At 38.4% G+C, this 8,108-nt stretch overlaps 1 pseudogene; it reads left to right on the top strand.

Annotated features, from left to right (window-relative positions):
* The first annotated feature begins 1,723 nt into the window (after positions 1-1,723).
* LOC113340890 lies at positions 1,724-3,659 on the top strand (annotated as a pseudogene).
* Positions 3,660-8,108: the final 4,449 nt, after the last annotated feature.

Genomic DNA, 8,108 nt, shown 5'->3' with positions numbered 1-8,108 from the left:
TAAGATCACATATTCTGAACATTTGGGCCTACATTTCCATCACTATGGTTCCTTGAATCCTTGCAATGTAGAAGCATATTATGAACGATTTTTTGGTACCATGATTTTATTTTGGGTAAAGACATTAGAAGTAAATCTAGGTCATCTCTTATCTAGATATTTATATTAATACCTAAATTACCCTCCTGATTAATTTTGGGTGATGATTAGTTAGTGTTAATAGTAGTTAGTGAGATGATTAAGTTAAAGATATTAGTGAGATTAAAAACTCAGATGGTTTTTTTTTTAAGAAGTATAATTATTGAGAGAGTAAAGTTAGAGAAGATGAAAAAGGAAAACATGAAAAATGATGGATTTTACCAACCACAACCGGAGGAAGGGTATTTGGGTACCCAAGTATGCTTCAAACTTAGATAATGTTGGTTGAATTGTTCCAAACTTTCAAAAAAAATGAAATTTTTTATGTAGATTTGTGCCAGTTCGGTTACCATATGTCAAGAACATGTAACCGAACACACCTGAAAGTGTAGTTCGGTTACGTTTTCCAAACATGCAGGTTACTGAACTCGCTCGTTAATGGAGGTTTTGGTCGTACAGTGTAATGTTCGGTTACCTAGGATAAAATGGTAGGTAACCGAACTTTGAACTTAACAATTTATTTGGGTACATCTTGTGTGTTTGGTTAGTTCGCAAACTTCAACGCAACCAAGTTCCCAACCGAACTACATGTTAAAAGTAACCTAGTGTTAGAAGTTCGGTTGGTTCACAAACTTCAACATATTTTGCGAATCAACCGAACTGGGCTTATATATGCATATATGCAATTAGGCAAACGTTGGGTTACGAATTTTCAAAGGTAGAGTTCAGTTACAAAGAAAACTTAACATTTTTGCGAACAAACCGAACTTGTGGACTTCTCATTATTTTCGTAAACTAAAGTTCGGTGATATCCTTATTTTGCGAAGGAACCAAACTTATGGACTTGTGTTGTTCTAATACAAGGAGTTCGGTTAAAAGTATTTTTTGCGATTCAACCGAACTCTGAGTTCGGTTAAGAAAAAATTAATTCGTGATAACCGAACTTTTCTCTGGAAAAAAACCCTCCATTAAACCTCTTTACAACTTCCATTCTCAACTCATTTTAATGATTACTTCTCATTTATTCAACCAAAAACGAATTAGTAATGGTTTTGTGAGAATATCTTTGTTAATGTTTTAAATTAAGCTATATATATAGTGGTGGTGGTGGTGGTAATCGGTGGTTGGTGGCGGTGATAATCGGAGGTGGTGGTGATGGTAATCGGCGGTGGTGGCGGTGGTGGTGGTGGTAATCGGTGGTTGGTGGTGGTAATAATCGGAAGTGGTGGTGGTGGTAATCGGCGATGTTGGGAGGTGGTGGTGGTTATATATATATATATATATATATATATATATATATATATATATAGGTGGTTATTGGGTTGGTTTTAAATTAAATTAGGTTAAGAGTAGGTTAGTCATTTCAATGTTTTAGGACACCCCTTATAATTATAGGGAATGTGACCTAATAAAACTATGGTCCCTCAAAAAAAACCTGGTCCTGAAAAATCGTGTTCCATATTATGGTTAATTTCCCAAGGCCCAAACAATAGTATGCTTGATTTTGCTCACCCATGTATCAAAACCAGTTTCAACCAAAGCAAAAGAAAACAACACATCATGACAGCATCAATGTTTGTTGCTTGCTTCCAGAGAAAACAGAAAAGATAAAGCTCGCTGGACCATACTTACATTTTTTTTGTCTTTTTATCTCAATTGCATCTTCTTCTCCATCCAGAGGAGGAGAGATGAAGAGAAGGCCAACGGCAGTTGTTGTTGGGGGAAGTATAGCAGGGATATGTTGTGCTCACTCACTGATAAAATCGGGATGGGACGTAGTGGTGATTGAGAAATCAGATTCGCCCCGGACTGGTATTTCAACCGGCGCAGGTCTTGGACTCGACCAACAAGCTCAAAGTTTCATTGAACTCTGGTTGAACCAAACGGAGCTCCACAACGCTACCTTGCCTCTTACAATCGATCTGGTACGTATTCCTCTATCATATGCTTCGGTTATTCCTAGTGATTGCATAATTTTAACAGAATGAAGGTTATAAATCTCATAATTTGAACAGAACCAAGCAACAGACAGTGAGAAGAAGATTTGTAAGTATTGACAAGAGATGACAATTTCAATTTTAGGGCAGCTCATTGGGAGCTTTACCGCCAGATGTTGTCCTTTGGGGCCACCACTTTCTCTCCTTCTGCATTTCAGATGACAAAGCTTCTGTAAGAGTTAAGGCAAAAGTACTACAAACAAATGAGACAGCAGAAATAATTGGTGAGCGGATGGTTGTCTGTCAACAATTCGTAAATATTTCCTCCCAGATTTTAAGTTGAGGTAGTTTCAAATCAATCTACCAATGACATTTGGGCTTTAAAAACAAATTAAAGTGGTAATTGTTGAACTTCATTCGCTTTCTGTTTAATGTACTAGAGATAGCTGTACACAGGTATTCAGGTTACTCTGCATGGAGAGGAGTACTTGATTTTATGGGAAATGAAAATTCTGATACTATCACCAATCTCCGTAAGGCTTTCCTTGAGCTTGGGAAATGCTTGTATTTTGATATGGGTTGTAGAACTCATTGTGTATTTTACGAGCTTCAAAACAGAAGGATCAATTGGATATGGTATGTCAATCAACCAGAACCAGAATTGAAGGTAATTACTCTACTCTTCCTTACTTCAAACTACTGCTCAATAAGTACTGAAAATTTTGAACTTCTATTCAAGTTCTCCTAAGCTAATAGAGAAAAAATGGTTCAGGGAAATTCAATGACAATGAAAATAAGCAATGAGATGATTGAACAGATGCATAAAGAGGCTGAATGTGTTTGGGCTCCAGAGTTGGCAAGGGTAATGAAAGAAACAAAAGAACCTTTCATCAATCTCATATATGATAGTGATTCTTTAAAAGAGATTCACTGGGATAATGTGGTGTTAATCGGAGATGCAGCTCATCCCACATCTCCACATGGTCTAAGAAGCACAAATATGTCAATTTTAGATGCTGCAGTTTTAGGCAAATGCCTTGAGAAGTGGGGATTAGAGAACTTGGGTGTGGCTCTGAATGAATTCCAGGCTATCCGGCTCCCTGTTATCTCTAAGCAAGTTTTACACTCAAGAAGAATGGGACGGATTAAACAGGGACTAGATCTACCTGATCGTGAAATTTTGGATCCCATGAAAGCCGTTTCAGAGATTTGTCAAGAACTTCAGCAGAGAAACATGCCATTCTTTGCTGATGCACCTACAGCAGTAAATATCACTTGATGGTTCCCCTCCATCTTTAAAAACCAGACTAGTTTTGGTACTTTTCTTGAGACCATTGCTGCAAAAAATGCTTAACATTGTTAGCCATGATAGCATATATATCCACAGCATAGTAATAACCTTTGGAGATACGGTATGTTTCAAGCTATATATAATTGTGAAAAATATATATGATATAGAATACATCAATACCATCTAAATGTACCTCATTGAGTGAGCTGATAACAGATGGGGCTACATGCCCGTATGATTTATGGCTCCAAAAGTTAAGTTCTACTGTGGACATGTATACCAAACACATATTGGTGACCTCCAAGTTGCTTGAACTGAAAGTATTGTGAGCGTCTCCATGTGAGTGACAGAGGGTAATTTTAATGCCAACCAAGATGTTTCAGATTCTGCTGCACTGACAAGGTATAACTATTTTAGATCACTCAAAATCCAAGTTCCTAGAATTATTAGGTTTCCAACATTTCTCTTGCACCCAATGTCCTGTTAGGATCAATGCTTAGGATTAACCTCACAAGACACTAATAGTTCTTTGGATCAACGTAGAACTAAAGAAAACAGAAATAAGATGCACTAAACGAAGCAAAGAAAGACACAAGATTTAACGTGGTTCGGCAATATGCCTACGTTCACAAACGGCTACGATCAACTCTTATTATAGAACGAATTACAGAGAATAAACCACAACTATGACCAGCAGGATGTTGTTCACAAATCTTAAACAATTCTCTATGAACCAAACGTTCTAAACCCTAAAATTCTCTAGTTATGAGAACTCTTCTATGAATTGTGTTGTGTGTTTTCCCTTAAGACTTGTACACCTATTTATATAGGTTACAAACTTGTCTTCCAAGTATATGAGTTATACTAGGAAACCTAAACATAGCTACAAAAGGAAACCTTGAGTTTAACTAAATTAGGAAACCTCTAGCTATACTAAATTAAGGAAACACCTAGACGATTCTAGAATACTCTAGAATCTTCCTAAAACATCGACAACATAACAATTCTCCACCTTGCCGATGTTTCCACCAAACTGATCTTGATCTTCTCAAGTTAACCGTAGCCTCAAATTCCCCTAGGGCCTCAACAACGAGCAATATTGATCAAGCTGAGACACCTCTCAAAATTGACCTTCGGAACGACTTTCGTCAACATGTCTGTTGGATTATCTTCAGTATCAACCTTCAATTGTTGTACTAATCCGTTATCAACAACTTCTCGTACCTTATGATAACAAACATCAATATGCTTGGTGCGTGCATGATAAACTTGGTTCTTATCTAAATGAATAGCACTCTGACTATCACAGTTTACAACAACACTCCGTTGTATAATCCCCAAGTCTTTAACTAAACCACGAAGCCATAATGCTTCCTTAACAGCCTCCGTCACAGCAATATACTCTGCCTCCGTAGTAGACAAAGCTACGATTGGTTGTAACATAGACCTCCAATTGATAGGTCCTCCACTCAATGTAAAACAATACGTTGAAGTAGAACGACACTTATCCCTATCACCCGCATAATCAGAATCAACAAATCCACAGACCTTCAAATTCTGCTCCTTCTCAAACACTAAACCAATATCCAAGGTCCCTTGAAGATATCTCAAAATTCCCTTCACCGCGTACCAATGTGCTCTTCCAGGATTAGCCATATAACGACTAACTAAACCAACTGCATGTGAAGTATCCGGACGAGTACAAACCATAACATACATCAAAGAACCTACCACATTAGCATAAGGAACCTTTGACATAAACTCTTTCTCCTCAGTTGTAGTAGGACACAACTGTTTTGATAACTTAACTGTAGGCGGAATTGGAACACTAATAGCTTTGGAGTTATGCATTCCAAAGCGACGAAGAACTCTCTCAAGATAGGATTTATGAGTAAGACATAACTTCCCCTTAGATCTATCTCGAGTAATCTCCATACCCAAAATCTTCTTAGCTGGACCCAAATCCTTCATCTCGAACTCTAAACTCAATTGTTTCATTAAAACATCAATTTCTGACTTGCTCTGTGCGGCTATGAGCATGTCATCCACGTAGAGTAAAATATAAACAAAACTTCCATTTGGAAACTTCTTAAAGTACACACACTGATCATACTTGCTACGAGTATACTTTTGCTGCAACATAAACGTATCAAACCTCTTGTACCATTGTCTTGGCGACTGTTTCAAACCACACAATGATTTCTCAAGTCGACACACATAATCTTCCTTACCAGCAACTTCATAACCAATGGGCTGTGACATATAAATGTCTTCCTCCAAATTTCCATGCAAGAATGTTGTGTTGACATCTAATTGCTCGAGCTCTTAGTCAAACTGCGCCACAAGTGCTAAAAGTACTCGGATAGAAGTGTGTTTAACAACCGGAGAGAAAACTTCATTATAATCCACACCTTCCCTTTGTGCATATCCCTTAGCTACTAACCTTGCTTTGTATCGTACACCACTAACGACACCCTTGGAATCTGGAATTCCATCCTTTACCGTATAGACCCACTTGCACCCAATCTTCTTTCGACCCTTAGGCAACTTAACAAGCTCCCAAGTGTGATTCTTGTGAAGAGACTTCATCTCCTCATCCATGGCTGTTTTCTACTCAACGACATGAGTATTACTCATTGCCTCCTAAAAGGTAAACGACTCATCCTCAAAAACAGAGAATGCATAAGACGCAAACTCATCAAAACCATAACGGAATGGTGCACATCTCTCACGTTGAGACGTCAAGGACGGAATATTCTCAACTTGTTGCTGTGTAGATTCCTCACTAGGAACCTCAAACTCAACTTCATCTTATACAAGAGTTTCTTTTTCTTCTTCTATAGTAGATGAACTAGGAACCCTTTGCTCCACCTGCATCGAATCATCTTCAACACCGCTACTACTCTCACTTTCAATTTGAGAGTCCCTATCAGTGTACTTCTTTGAATCAAGCATCGCTTTCTCATTAAAGGTCACATTACGACTGATAATAAACTTGTTCAGTTCTGGGCACCATAGCCGATACCCCTTAACACCTAATGGATAACCTAAGAAAATTGCTTTCTTAGCCCTAACACCCAACTTATCTTCTTTCACATGAAAATAGGCTGGACAACCAAACACCTTCAAATTAGAATAATTGACGGGATTACCGGTCCATACCTCCATAGGTGACTTACACTTAATAGCTGTTGATGGTGATCGATTCACTAAATAGCACGCCGTATTAACTGCTTCAGCCCACCAAATCTTGTCTAAACTTGCGTTTGACAACATGCACCGTGCTCTCTCAAGTAACGTTCGATTCATTCTTTCCGCTACTCCATTTTGTTGTGGTGTACCCTTGACTGTGAAGTGCCTAACGATACCTTGTTCCTCACAAAACTCCTTCAATGGGTCTTCGATGTATTCACCGCCATTATCGGAACGTATCTTCTTAATCACACGACCAAGTTGTTTATCTACCATGGTCTTCCACTTCTTAAACACCTCGGTGACTTCATTCTTATGCTTCATGGTGTAAAGCCAAACTCTCCTCGAAAAGTCATCAATAAAGGTCACAAACCACCTAGCACCTCCCTTAGAAACTGTACGAGAGGGACCCCAAACATCCGAATGGATGTAATCTAAAATACCCTGCGTTTGATGTGCGGCGGTACCAAAACTGCTCCTACATTGCTTCCCGAAGATACAATGCTCACAGAAATCAAGCTTGCAAGTCTTTTCACCTCCAAGCAAGCCTTTACTACTCAACACGGACATACCTTTCTCACTCATATACCCAAGACGCATATGCCATAAACGTGTTGACTCCACCTGTTTCTCATCAATTGATTGAGAAACCATAGCTCCACCACAAACTATATCTCCTTGTAAGAAATATAAATTACCATGTCTTTCACCGGTCATCTTCAAACTACCGTCGTAGTATACCTTCAAGAATCCATATTCAGCAACATACTTGTATCCAAGTGATTCAAGTACTCCTAACGAAATCAAACTCTTCCTCAAATCTGGAACATGTCTAACCTCTGAAAGTATTGTGATAACACCACGCGAACGAACCTGTATCGTACCAACTCCAACTGTTTTGCAGGCATTAGAATTTCCCATCATCACAGTACCACCATTCACCTCTTTATAAGTAGTGAAACAATCCTTTGAAGGACACATATGATACGAAGCACCGGAATCAAGCATCCAACCATCATTGAGATAACTCTTTGATGTAACGGTTAACACTTCCTCATCAAAACCACACATTGGGTCTTCTAAAACTTCACTGCCTTCCGCAACCGAAGCAACAACATTATTCGAATCTGATTTCTCACGTTTCTCATCTCTTGCCTTAAGCTTGAGACAATCAGCCCTAATACGACCAGTTTTACGACAATAATAACACTCAATATCGTTCTTCTTGAAACGATTCTTCGACTTCTGCTTCTTATTACTATTCTTTCCTCTATCAACAAACAAACCCTCGGCTTGTGCTTCATCGCTTAACTCTCGTTTCCTTAATGCCTTAGCTTGTAAAGCAGCGACCACATCATCGAAAACCAACTTATTGTCTCCTTCGATTTTCACACTCAGCAAGTAGTCAACGAAAACATCATACGATGGATGCAAAGAACATAATAATATCATAGATTTGTCCGTATCAGAAATAATCATACTGGTGTTAGATAAATCAGAACATATCTTATTAAACTCGTTAATATGATCAACCATAGGCTTACCTGAAA

Source organism: Papaver somniferum, unplaced genomic scaffold (assembly GCF_003573695.1).
Source record: "Papaver somniferum cultivar HN1 unplaced genomic scaffold, ASM357369v1 unplaced-scaffold_24, whole genome shotgun sequence".
In the NCBI taxonomy this organism is placed as follows: Eukaryota; Viridiplantae; Streptophyta; class Magnoliopsida; order Ranunculales; family Papaveraceae; genus Papaver; species Papaver somniferum.
The sequence above is the reverse complement of the archived record's forward strand: the minus strand, read 5'-3'. Positions and strand labels throughout refer to the sequence as shown.